At 40.5% G+C, this 12811-nt stretch overlaps 1 protein-coding gene across 1 annotated transcript in view; it reads right to left on the bottom strand.

Moving 5' to 3' along the window:
• LOC119646490 overlaps nt 1-12811 on the bottom strand; it is a 567562-nt gene that overhangs the window by 2760 nt on the left and 551991 nt on the right. The window lies entirely within an intron of this gene.

The following is a 12811-nucleotide window of genomic DNA, read 5'->3' as shown; positions in this document are numbered from 1 at the left end:
ACTACCAAACGACAGCCAGGTTCCGAGAGCGGGCCCTGTTAAGTCTCGCGGATTAATGCGCTCCAACCCTGCGAGATGATCCGCACGTAATATGTAAGCGAAGGCAGGTCATCAAGTGATGGTCCCAATTGAAGCAATATCAACGGTTCTTTTTTTATACATATGCTGAAGATAACTCCTAACCCAAACACTGATAGCAATATGATCGATCTGACTAAATTTATGTCGACAATGTCAGACTCTGTGCCCAAACAATGCCTGCCAATCTTGCATTAAATATTCTATCACAAGATTCCACCCTACGAATGCGGTAAGAATTAATTAAACTATAAATTCACCCGTACTGGCGGCAGGCTTGCTAGCGCAAAATCGCATAGTGCCCCAGAGCCCCAAAATCTTTGTTCAAAATAATATCTGGAAAAGATTCGTAAGATTTTTTGTCAATTTGTCATGTTTTCAACAGCAGACGTAAAAACTTTAGAGAGAACTGGAAACACCGCATATGTGGATTTCAACTTAAACATGGCTATTTCCAATTTTTGGCCCCCTACATGGGGATGGACGATTCCGTAGCCTACATAACGATGAAATCTATGAGCGATTCCATGACCGTCAGGTTGTGGATAAAATCCGGCTCAATAGGTTACGGTGGGCGGCTCACTTAATCCGTATGGATGAGGATGATCCATCCCGGAAAGTTTATAAGCGCAATATCTATGGTAGAAAAAGAAGACGAGGCAGACCCTGCCTAAGATGGAACAATGGTTGAGGTCAGGACGCCAGACGGCTTCTAGAGATACCTAATTGGTGGATCTCGGCGAAAAACTGGGTTGTCTGGAGTTCATTATTACGGCACGCCTAGACCGGATACCGGTTGTTGAGCCATTGATGATGATGATGATTATTTTCAAGTAATCGAGCACATTAGGAAGAACCTTCTGGACTGCACCGATGCGATGGATTGATATGCAAGCGAAACAATCATGCTGAAGGAGGTGAGGTGTAAAACCAACTTCTAAGTTTCGATTCCGGAAGATCAATAGCCCAGGGGATTTCCCGTGCTCACGATCATGGTCAAATCTTATATAGACAACAATTTTGATTCAATTGGCCTAAAGACGCTTTACAGGCGAAAGACTACATTTGCCTGCAAAATGTCCAAAGTTAGCAGCCAAACGTTCTGGCTTCAAATGGAAAAGCACCCATCTGTGACAGAATGTTTCAACGCTTGTATATTAATCAGAGCGGCCCATACTTCTAATCATGCGCCAGAAATCTCATATTAGTTGCTTTTGATTCTCTCTCGAAATTTTCATTGACACAGTCGGTTAAATGATTCACAGCAAAGTTGCTAGCAAATTATTTTGTAATGGAGAATCTTTCCTTCATATGTTTTAAACCCCTGAGTCAGTAACATCTAGCACCATCGTTTTCATAGACTATTGGACGCGCATGGCATCTAGCATCTCTATATATTCCCTACAGGCAAACCCCCCCGAGAGGATGAACTTGTTGGTTGCTATATGCGCATATACCAGTTCTGATCAAAGATGTATACCAAATAGTCAACTGTGCTCTTCGCTCAGTAAAACAAGTATCGATAAGGGCCTTATCCTATTACGTGGTCTTTGAGCAAAGTATAATCAGCTTTTAAGGAGTTTTGCATGGTGCAAGCATCGATATTTGTTCTCTGGACAAGCTTGTTATTCTAAGAGAAAATGTCGAAAGGCGTGTCCTATAAGCCCTTCTGACTAACAACTAGGCGTCAATTAAGGCTTTGTACTCAGCGGCTATATCCCTCGAGTTGGTGAGACAATGCCAAGTCGCACTGAAGAGTCTGGGCCGCGCACTCAAAGCCACCGTCCTCTGAGTTCCTGGTCATAGAAACATAGAGGGGAATGAGAGGGCAGACGGACTTGCCAGACGGAATTTTGCTCTTGGCAGTCTTTCGGTGGGTGCAGTTGGCTTCCCTCTCACGATTGTTAGGAATGGATGGCGAAGGCTCACTACCTGTGCCAAGCCAAGGAAGATCTACCTCTCCTACGGTGACCTGCACGGCGCGCTGCCTATAGAGGGCCATACCGCCAGACTTAAAATTCCTTGCAATTCCCATCGTTGAAAAAGCGGAAAGGATTGCCCAGTTCTAGCCAGAGCCAGGCTGTGGACATTCCGGCAATATTTATATTCGCATGATTTCAAGTATTGCTTAACTACTATAAATAGACAGGTTTGCACGTTGAAGCAATACCACTGCATTGTAGACCGAGGCTTTATGTTGGAAATGGATATTACTTTTCGGAGTTCAATCTGGAATAAAAATTAATCACAGAAGACGATTTAAATCTACGCTTACGGAACTAGGTAAACTTCTAGCACTTAGAAGCTATAGTAAAACGGTATATCATCTCCAATTTAATCATCTCCAATCCATCTCCAAGGGAAAATATAAAGGAAAGGTCAAGTAGATGCTGCTGCCCATTGAAAATGCTGGTTGTTATATTTGACACGTCTGATACGATGCTTATATGGTTTCTACGCCTCTTAGAGGATAAAAAGGCTTTCGCACAAGCATTTGTGGACGATCTAGTCTTAATAATTATCGGAAAATTTTTGGACACATTAGGTGAATGCTTGAATGCAATTCTGCATGTAATCTACAGATGTTTCCTCCGTAATGGACTCACGATGAACGCTAGAAAGGCTGGACTAGTGATGTTTACTAGGAACGCTAAGTGGGGCAACTGCACGCCACCCTCCTTATCGGGAGCGGAAATACAGATGGTACAAACAGACAATTATTAACGCGTACATTGGAAGCACCAAGAACAATACCAGAAGTCCTACAGATTGCTCTGGTGCTGTAGGATTGCGATAGGTAATACCTGCGAACTTTCACCAAAATGGATTCATCATAATAAAACCCGTTTTGATGTATGCGTGCATCGTCTGATGGCCGAAACTGAACCACGCATATAGACTTAATACCATTGGCACATGGGAAGACGGCCAATCATATGTCATGCGTCCCTTTCGAAATTCTTTGGCAAACATAAGGTTTCTCTAATGCCCGCCGATCATATAGCTTCCAGATTCGCCTTTGAAAAGAAATAATCGGCCGTAATCACCAAAAAAAAGAAGTGGTCGATAAATGGTCACCAGTCTTTTGGGATTACAGAGTTAATTCTTTATGGACGAATTACCGATTGGAAGCAGCATCTGTTTCGATAGTCGGGCACCATTACCAGCACTAAAGAGCAACGCCATATCGAGCCAATTAGTGTGGAATTGTCACCAGGCGCTGCGGAAACTTGGTCCACTGAATGGAATAGTCCTGATGTGGATGTCATGGCACTCAAACATCGCTGGTAATCCGGAAGTTGACAAACTGGCACACCAAGGGCCTGGATCAACTATTGTGGGGCCAGAAGCCCAGCTATTCTAAAGGGGTAAATTGTAAGGATTCATGCAGTTGAATGGAGAAAGGACAAAATCAAGAATATAATGGTATTCCAATTTCAAAATGTGCATTCAATGTCACTTTTTAGCCAGAATTTTACTTAGCTGCATTTTAATTTTGAACGTCCTATCGGTGAGTACTCTTCAATTATTATATTTCCGAAAAACTAATTTTGCAGGATTCTTTCAGGCGACAAATTTCAATTGGAAAAAGTCAAATTTTAAAGTGGCAAGGGGAAGCCTAGAAAAAGTGGAACAGAGCCCAACTTCAAATTCTGAAATTTTTCGCCAATATAGAGGGAGATGAGATGGCATTGACGGCAATAGACGTCAGACAGACTCATCAACTTGTCAATCCAGTAGCTGATATCTCGCAAATACGTTTGACCGAGCATATCCAAAGATTCTCTTGAGTGGGAACTCGTACATGTCTTTCGGGCCAACAGAACAAGACGATAACAGTAAAAGCCATAGCGGACGCGTTCTACAAGAATTGGATTGCACGATTCCGGTCACCCACTACACTGATTATGGAATAATAGAGCGATAGTACCGATCGCTGAAAGCTGATATCATGTGCAGCAATAATTGAGAACGGGTTGACATCCTACCATCAGTTTTACTTTAAAAATATGAAGGAAGATCGTCTATTTGGAACGTCATTTCCTTGGTAATTTTTTTGCTAATGAAGATATGTTGCCGCATCCGAAAATATTTGTGCAGAAAGTTCGGGGACATATGCGGGGAATTCGTCGTGACAACAGAAAGGTATTTGTTCACAACACCCTTTCGACTTGTTGACCTTTGCTCGCTCATTTTGCACAGACATAGGTAGCGCGTAGGCACAGTTAATTTCGTAACTTAATTGCAACCATCACTCTTTCGTAATCTGTACGGCGATAAAATGTTAAATGGAGGATTCTATCATAAAAATTTCGAGTATCTCTTTGATCCTTATGGGGCGTAGGCCTTTGAAACCGGCTATGAAGGATTTGATTAAATTTCGCACTTTCCTTAGTAAATACAGATATCCTTCTTCAATTCTTCACGTGTTTTGAAATAATTTTTTTAAAAATAGATTTATTAATCCCCCCTAGCAAATTTTCCCTGGAATTTGGGGCCTTGCATTGTTCGATACTCAACAGTTGTTGAACAGGAAATAAATGTGTCAATGATATTTAAGGCGTCGTGTTTGGATGTTGACTTGGGAGATCACATCAACAATTTGAAGCCTTTAGCCTTATTTTTTTAATTGAATTAAAACTATTTCAAACCTCCTCCTCCTCTTGAAATCTTTACTCAGTAAGAAACATCTATTTCTATAGCGAAATGTACATCGTTAATAACCTATGTAAGTATACAAAAATATATTTTTGATTATTCCCAAATCATTTCGTTAGAAAACGTTGACTCTTTCTATGATAAGAGGAAAACATTTATAATTTCCCAGTTCATCTTTATTCTTCGGGGCTTCAAAAAAACACACGTAGGTGGTTTATTCCCACAGGACACAAATGTAATATTATATGGATGCTATGTGGGTTCTACGGCTGCGGATACTTAGCTTGATGGAGTCTGATTACTTTTTTGAGAAAGAGTTTTGGTTGCGTTTATCATGTCCTCATCCGCGGATGTTTTTGATTTTCATAAAGTGGATGGATACACGAAACGGATGTAATAAATGAAATTATGTCATCTTCATCGTCTCAACATGTACACCATCTGTGACTAGCAGCTGGGCAGACAGTAAACATATTTTAATAAAGGTTTGCTATATAGAAAACTCATAATAATAATTAAGTGCTCGTAACTTCTATCACGCTTAGAGAATTCTTAAAATGATTTCTCGATGTTATGTTTGCGTTAACTTCACCGGAGATGGTCCCAAGCCCATTTGAGAAAGGAGAAGAGACACTATAGTCTGGCAAAGTAACACCCAGATGCCTTAAGGAATAGGTGGGGCCTTTAATAATTAGTTAGTTTATTTAGTTTACGAGGGGGAGCCGCAGCTCCGAGCACTTAGGCCATTGTTAGGCCCATTGTACTGTCCCCGAAAATCGCCTATTCGATGGTTTCCCGCCTACGGCGTCCGCAGGTTTTAGCGAATCTGAGCACATTCTCCACAGGCAGAGAGTGTGCAGATTCTTCATTGAAGAAAACCTTGCCAAGGGGTCTGCGTCTGAGATCTGAGGAGACCGGGCAGCTTCATAAAAAGTGCAGGCCGTCTCCTCCTCCTCCTCACAATGGCTGGACATAGCCTAAGCAGGGGCCATTAATAGTGCTCGTTATAAATTTGCATGCTTCTTTACTTCAATGAGATAGTGACTGCCCTGTGCGAAGGGGGTTGAAAAATAAGAAATATGTGAACTAGCAATCTGTAGATTTAGATTTTTTTTGTTGCTATAGATAAGTTATTTATATATCGGAAAGCGTAGCTCTGTTGGTAGTGATTTTTGGCTTTCGTATCACGAAACAAGTTGGTTTTTGCAATGTGCGTACCATCCTCGATAATTGTATAGAGGGTCCGTAGGATACTCCCTTTCTCTGGGGTTCTTCTTTCTCTGGGGTTTCTGGGGGTTCTGAGAGTAAGTGTGGTTAGGTAGTGGGACTCTAGAGACTACTCCCCTCCCTCTTTTGTACTGTGTTAATATACTCCGGAAACCCTGGCGACAGTAAGCGTGAATATGGTGTTGGATTAGTGCTTACGATAACCGCAAGACGTGCCCTTACTACTTCGAAGGCGACATGTTACTGGATCTTCACTACGAGATTGTGGCCCGCTATGAAGAACATTTCCTCTCCTCGGCTAAGGGAGCGGGCGGCCACGAGGCCGGTGAAAAGGTTCGCACGTGCTAAAAAATAGTTCCCATTTTAGCAATTGTTTTTGTATCAGAAAAGTAGATGAGAGGTTATTAACACGGGGATTATGTGTTATGACTTATGGTGAAAATATCCTTTTACGCGTGAGTTTGTATGTTAAGAGAACTTAACATTCGCACAAAGGATAACGTTGCTGGCGTCACGCTCCCCGAACTCGAGTGGTACCAGGACGGAGCCGATACCTCTAGTTGGTCAAGTTGAAAAGATTGTAAAATTGCTCCTTGGATTAGTCTCACTGGAAACTTTATTCGTGACTCTGGATGAAGTCAACTACATTACAAATCGGAGAGTGACCGCCATCGAACATATCATCACTTCACATCGTACATCGCATCCGAACTCGACGAATTGAACGTGACACATTGCCAAAAAAAGAAGAAGGAACTACTCAAAGAAGAGCTGCTGGCGAAGCGCTTCGCGGCCAAGCTAACATTCTGGACGAAGGAGATAATGTTATACTGTTCAAGTATTTTTGCTAAATTGTTAGTTCACACGTATAGATGTTCTTCTCCCTATAACCCGCAAGGAATACAACAAGCCGAGATACTGGAAGCTAAAATATATATTTTGAGGCACAGACGCACAAAAAACCTTAAAAACTACACCCAGTTGATTGCAATGTAGTTTAAATTTATTGTTGTCCTAAATCAGTATTTTTGATTGTTTCGTATTTAGCTTTTCATTTGAAATGTATTGTAAATTTATTGAGTTTTCTGTTTGTTCGGCGGAAAACTTCAACCTGCTTCAACAACAACATCTTTTCTATCATTTTTGAGAACGTTGCCGACCCATGTATTCGCGCACTCCCTCAAAAATATCACAACGCTATTATCGAATGTAATATATGTCAGCCAGTTGAGCATGATGTTCAGGACCACATCAAGACGGAAAATTTTTAAAAAGCTGCAAAAGCAGTGTGTACGCATGTATCCCAGCAGCAGTTGGTCATCTCCACTGTATCCACTGACTAATGGCGAATAATGACCTTGTGGAACTTATCGACGACTGAATGTTCAGACGATTCTGGACCGATACCCCACTCCAGTCATTTAAGACTTTGCACATTATTTACCACTGTCGTATTTTCTCGACCTTGGATCTCGTCAAAGCTTTCCACCGAAATCCTGTTGCTCACGAAGATATTCCAAGAACAGCAATTTGAACGCCTTTCGGACCCTTCGTGTTCACATGGATGATTTTTAGCCGATGTAATGCGACGGAAACCAGAGATTCATTCACTCTGTACTACGAAACGGGCCTCCCGTTTCGTCTACTTGCATGATTTTCTGGTCGTATATCGAGTGCATTTTCAACATCTCCTTGACAATGACCTAATTCTCAGTGTTGAAAAGTGCAGATTTTTCCAGCAGCGTGTGAAATTTCTGCGTCATTTCATTACCTCTGACGGCATACAACCCGTCCAACACAAAATACAAGCGATCGCGAGGTTTCCGTTCCTAAAGACATGTTAGAAGGTTCTTGGGTACGGTAAACTTCCAGAGCCATGTCCTGTCCAAAGCCGCTGACTACCAGGTCTTACTTAACGCTTTTCTGTTTGGTCCTAAAAACAAAGAAGCACAGAATCGCGGATGATTGTGTGGTCTCTAGAAGCCGACCAAGTGTCTGAAACAATCAAGCAACAACTGGTGGACGCTATACTTTTTGCGTTCTTTCAGTAGGATACACCCGTAGCCCGTGTTGGTTATTGTCGTGGAGATCCCAGTACGTGCTATTCTTCACCAGATGGTGAACCAAAGCTGGCAACCGTTGGGTCTTTTCTCAAAACAGTTGAATCCCGTTCATAGAAATTATAGCGCAAACGATCGTGAATTACTAACCCCGTATCTAAACATTAAGTACTGCCGATTTTCCCTTCAAGACAAACCGTTCACCGTGTCACGGATCATAAGCCTTTAACTTTTGTCTTAAGAGGAAGCCCATAAAACGTTTCCTCGCCAATTTCGGCACTTAGCCTACATCAGGTGGATTACATCGGACATTTAACATGTGTCCAGTAAAGACTACTTAGTTGCTGACATTTTGCCTTGAAAATCCCGACCACCGTTGAGTTTAGGTTTACCATACTCTATTTGCTGCAAGATCTCCGGAAATGGAACTAGACCATATATTCTGGCCGCATTCCGTAAGGAAGTATTTCGTTTGGCGCACGTTCTTGAGCCCCAGACATTCGCACAACAAACCGGCTAGTCTCCAGCACATATTTCTGGCCCTCCATGCACATATTTCTGGCCCTCCATGCACAAAAGATGTGGATTTTTGGGCCAAAGAGGGCACTATATGCCAAAAGTGTAAGATCACTAGACATGCTAGGAAGGAAGTAGGTACACCTTGACATCCTAGGCCTATTCGAGACTCGCACGTCACGAGTATTGCCCCACGATCATTAATCAATATTCGACATATATTCGAATTAACTTTAATTTTCGCACCTGAATTTATTAGAAAATAGTTCTAATTTTTAACAAATTACAAGCTGCTCTTTATATCAGAAAACTTGAAAAAAGTTATTAACACATAATCCTAATATTTTTGTAAAAATATCCGTTTACGTGTGAGTCTGTACGATAAGAGAACTTAATAGTTTTACGTACAAACGGAGATTTTCGAGAAGAATGCTTTTCATTAAAAAATCTGTGCAATTGCAGAGAGATTCCTAAAGGTTACATTGTGATCATAACAGATGATATAAATGCCAAGGTGGGCTCTGACACTACCTTGCCCGGATATATGTATGCTGTGGATACATGGCCTTGGCAACCGTAACGGTAATGGCGGGAGATTTGATGATTTCTGCAGCTTCCACCGCGTTCTCTTTGGTGACCCATTTTGGAACATAGAGCTTGCCGTGGGGTCAGTTTAGTCTGAACGTACAACATTGCGATCAGCAGTAAATTTAGAAGTTGCCTTTTGGATGTGCGTATCAAACCATCGCTTGCAGGATAAGAGAGCTGCAGGCCTCCAAGTTCCACATCGAGCGGCTATATAAGCCAGTTGAGAGAGCTATCTTGCTAATCAGACTTTAAATTATTTGCCTGAGGATATTAATGGGCATTGGCTCACCATTAATCCGCAATAGGGCAAGCTACTGTCGTCAATGTTATTTACAAAGCTGGGGACCCGATTTATAACTAAAATTCTGCTCAACTGATCAGGTTGAAGTTTTTACACAATATTTTACACATCAGTAATTCTAGTCAGAACCACGATTATGTATTTATGTTCATAATTTGAATGAAAAATTGGCTTGAATTTTGAAGATTTTGCTTTACAACTCCGCCATTTTCATATTTAGTAAGTAAGGATAGAACACGTATACAGAATAAGAAAACGTTTGAATTTTTGGTTTTTGATTACTACAAATGGAGATGTGCTTCCCAATCAGCAAGGAGCATAGGCATTTCGACCATACAACCCAAATACAAACGATTATTAAATTTGTCAATCAAACATTTTTTATTTTCAATGCCAAGCAAAAAAAAAATAGTGAGTGTCACATCGAAAAACCCCTTAAGAATGATTCATTCCTGCCTCCTTACCAAAATGGGAGACAATAGTTTGAACACAGTATACTTTAATCTTTTATAGAAACCCTTCAGAAAGATCATAATCACGACAAAAATATTGCCGAAAGGGAGGGGGCTGATGGGGTCGGTAAATCGAACAAAGTCAAAATTTTCAAGATCAAGAACTGACCCGTTAATTATGACAGTTATCAGTTTTGTCAGAGGAACTCGTATAACAAAATTTTCTACTTTTTGCTAGGTGATCATGATTTCATAAGGGCTTTATCCTATTACGTTCCATTCTTGGAAAACAGGGTAGCTCAGGACAACTTTGCCTTCTCAAAACACATGTCAGGCACTTTCAAGCAGGCAAAAGAGGTGGAAGTCCCAGGTCAGCGGAGTAGAAGTTACTCGAGCAAATGGAATTTTCAACTCAGTATAGAAGCGGTCAAAAGATTCTTCTTCCGCTCGTTGGTTGAGTTAATAGGGGTTTCAGAGTGGTTCCCTGATACTTGATGCAGTAACAGTGTATTCCTGAAGCTACTTAGATGGTACGATCTCGTTGTATATATACACTATTCTGGCTATTAATTTTAAGGTCTTCTTTTAAGGTGTATAATAAAATTGTAATAAAATCGACTCACTGTCTGTCTGATTGTCACACACACCTTTCTCCAAAACGGTTAAACCGATCCAAATGAAATTTGGTGGATATATCGGAACTATGAAATCTCATGCATACAGTAAAAGACATAAACTTAGGTGGAGTTTAAAGGGGGGCTCCCCATACAAGCAAAGGGGGATGTACATTTTTTCCCACTGAATATAATCAGGTGAAGTATCAAGGTCGCGTTTAGAACTTTTCAAAACTGATCATCATCATCATCATCAACGGCGCAACAACCGGTATCCGGTCTAGGCTAGCCTTAATAAGGAACTCCAGACATCCCGGTTTTGCGCCGAGGTCCACCAATTCGATATCCCCAAAAGCTGTCTGGCGTCCTGGCCTACGCCATCGCTCCATCTTAGGCAGGATCTGCCTCGTCTTCTTTTTATACCATAGATATTGCCCTTATAGACTTTCCGGGTGGGATCATCCTCATCCATACGGATTAAGTGACCCGCCCACCGTAACCTATTGAGCCGGATTTTATCCACAACCGGACGGTCATGATATCGCTTATAGATTTCGTCATTGTCTAGGCTACCGAAACGTCCATCCTCATGTAGGGGGCCAAAAATTCTTCTCTCGAACGCGGCCAAGAGTTCGCAATTTTTCTTGCTAAGAACCCAAGTTTCCGAGGAATACATGAGGACTGGCTAGATCATCGTCTTGTACAGTAAGAGCGAGTAAGGAGTTAACATTTTCACACTTAAAGTGAGGTAGAACTCATTTTCGGAAAATACCTAACGCAAAAATTTAATAAAAATAAGGATGATGCGCTTACACGAAATCTAGGCTCGAAAGTATGTCCCATTCCGATATCTGCTCAAATAAACTTATTAATAGTATAATATATTACCAATTTTTTTCAAAATTGACTGGAAAACCTCCCTCAACTTCATCCTAGGAGTACTAAATTTTGCAGTGACAGTAACATAACCTTACTGAAATCACTTCAATGTCTGTCTGTCTGTCTGTCTGTACCACGAGATTTACTCCGAAGAAGCTGGAACTATCGGTGAGAATATTTGGTCTGTGAGCCGCTACCCATGCAACAAGTGGCACCATATATGTGGGAGGGGCAAACAATTTTTTTTCTTCCAGAATATGGTTTCGAAAATGATCTTCTTTCTTGTATTAGGTAGAACACATGACTCAAAATGTGTGCTCCAAAAAGTGAAGCAGGTCTCGTTCTTAAAACTTGTCCATCCAAAGAATCGGAAAAAATCGCTGCAATGCACTTGTACAAAATGTAGGTCACAAAATGCATTCCATTACGATATCACCCAAAATAAAGTTAGTAATAGTACATAACTATATTCTAGAAATTTACCCGAAAACTTATGCTAGAAGTATGCAATTTGACATCAGTATTAGTTATAATATAGGACACAATTCTGGAAAGTTGAAGCAGCAATACAACTATCACTAACAAACTTATAGAGATCAAAGTTGTGTATTCCACTTGAATTCATTGCATTCCAATGATTCTAAGCGCGCCACTAATGGCTGGCCGCACTAATTTGAGAAGCAGGCTCTGCAATACAAATAGCTGTCGCTAGATAGCACTTTCAACACTTCGGTTAGTTCTAAATAATATTTACGAATTATCTTTAAAAAAAACATAAAAAGCAATTATCAGACTTCGAACAAAGAGAAAACTCACTTCTCTAGCAGCAAACGGTTTTTTGCGATTTCTGGAAAACTATCTTTTTTGAGTTACGCCACTTTTGACGCAAGGGTGCGATAAGTACACATGAGTACAAGCTAATAGATAATATTTTTTTAAGATGAACACAGTTAATGTGTACATAGATCTGAAAGGTTGGAAATATATGAAGGAATATTTTGAATTTATAAATAGCTATCTACGAAAAGAAAAAACGTGCATAAAAGGTGCTTCACATAAGATGAATACAAAACCTTTATACCCAAAGAGCTCAGCGTCCGGTATTCCGTCCGAGATAAACTCATTTGCGAAAATGGCTTTTTGAAAAAAAAGACAATTGAATTTTTAACTATGTACACACGAAACTTTCACGCGCTCAACTTTCCTCACATAGGGAAACACATAACCTTTTATATATGAAGCAATTAGCTACCGGGTTTTCGATTTATAATTACAAAGTAGCAGAGAGTGTAGCAAAGTAACACAGAGAATTTAAGCTCTTATATTATTGCTAGCAATAATGGAATTTACACCAAACTTTCTGGTATTTATTTGAAATAATAATAATTGTTTTTTTCTATTCGCTAGTGAAGAATTTTACTTTGAAAATACCGATAT

Source organism: Hermetia illucens, chromosome 1 (assembly GCF_905115235.1).
Source record: "Hermetia illucens chromosome 1, iHerIll2.2.curated.20191125, whole genome shotgun sequence".
Classification (NCBI taxonomy): domain Eukaryota; kingdom Metazoa; phylum Arthropoda; class Insecta; order Diptera; family Stratiomyidae; genus Hermetia; species Hermetia illucens.
Note: the sequence above shows the minus strand (reverse complement) of the source record. Positions and strands in the feature narration are given on the sequence as shown.